Below are 1,721 nucleotides of genomic sequence, written 5' to 3'. Positions count from 1 at the left end.
CTGTATGATCTGCTCACATTCTTCAACTCTGGAGGATTTTTCATTGTATTGATTTTTCAACATCACAAGCTCATGTTTTAAATTAGAAATTATTGTACATTATACCAGACGTCCTGATTCAGTTATCTATCATTTAAGAAACATAATTTATAGCTCCATTTCCAGATTTCAAATGCTGAACATGTCACTACTTGTGATTTGTATTTTATTTTCAGTGAACAGAATATTTGAAAAGATTTATTAAATTTATATGTAAAAGAAATTTCTCATTTGTAATCCTAAAAAGCAGAGTTATATCTTCATTACCTGTAAAGACACAATTAGGTAATAGTGCTATTATTCTAACTCCAAAAAGTCTATATAACTACTTGATTTATTTCATTTAATTCTGGTTGAGCTAGTTAATTTCTGTGATTCTGCAATATATTTACTTATCTTTTCTAAAGATTCAAGTGCATAAAACTTTACACAAGATGTCCAAAATTGGATTGGTATCTGCCAAATCAGACTGAGGATGAAATATGGCATTCTTTTTTTCAGAAATCTTTAAAAAGTACAGGACATATTCTGATGTGTATGATACATAGGATAAACCATTAATTAAATATGGTTAAAAATTACAATGCAGGCTTCTTGTTTAAAAAAAAAACAAAACAAAACAAAACCAAAACCCAAACAACCTCATTTTGAAGACAGACAATTTTGTCCTAGAGCTTTTGAATTTTTAGACATAATGTTTGTAGTAGTCTTTGGGAATTCCTGTTTCTTAGGTCTTTTTTATGATCCCTCTGTGATCAAGGCAGCTCTTTTGTCAGCTGGTCAATCGTTTTCAAATGTCTGGATTTACTTCTGTTTATTTTAATCTACATATTTGTGAGTTCAGTTTTAAGGATGTCAATGTTGTTCACTTTTAGTGGTTTGGTAGTCAACAACATGTCCAGTCAACAACATATAATAGCACCATATATAAAAGCTACATATGTCAGAAAGAACAGGTCTTCTAAATAAGCACATATATAAGCATAATTGCAGGTATTTCATTGTCATGTTTAACCTTGCTCCTAACCTTGCTCCTAACGGAACTCTTTAGTTACTATGAATGTAAATAAGACTTTGAATGTCCTGGCTGTGGGGCTCCTTAGATAAGAAATAATTTTTATTTCTCTAAATGTTCAGTGAATAAATATTTAGAAGCACTGGTTTTATTTATTCTTCTTGCTTTTTTAATATTGATATTATTTTTCTTTAAAATAAGTGTCCAGTTTCACTATTTAGTAAACATAAAAGTGAAAATATTAACAAAATATGTAAACATTATGCCTCTGCTAAACTTTTGCTATTTCAGAACTTCATAGTTGAGACTGAGTTCCTGCTAAAAAGAACAACATTAAAGGAAACTCAACCAGCCATTGAATTAGCTATCCCAGATGGCTAATTTGTATGCAATTTAGAGAAGAAAACAAGTTTAAAGACAACCAGAAATTACCCTCAGATTGTTTCTCTAAGTTCAGTAATTGATTTTTTTGAGAAAGGATGGACATCGTTCCTATGGAAGACCTCTTCAGATCTTCTCTTCAAACCTGGGACCTCAACATCGCAGAGTTTCTAAGAATTCAGAACTACCTCTCTTTTTTATGACCACTTCCTAAGACAAATATCTAGATAACTCCTAAAGCCTCTTCTGGGCTCAGCTGTTTTCTAGGTAGTGGTTTGGCTATTTC

This window comes from Buteo buteo, chromosome 3 (assembly GCF_964188355.1).
Source record: "Buteo buteo chromosome 3, bButBut1.hap1.1, whole genome shotgun sequence".
NCBI classification, from domain to species: domain Eukaryota; kingdom Metazoa; phylum Chordata; class Aves; order Accipitriformes; family Accipitridae; genus Buteo; species Buteo buteo.
This window is presented reverse-complemented; position numbering follows the sequence as displayed.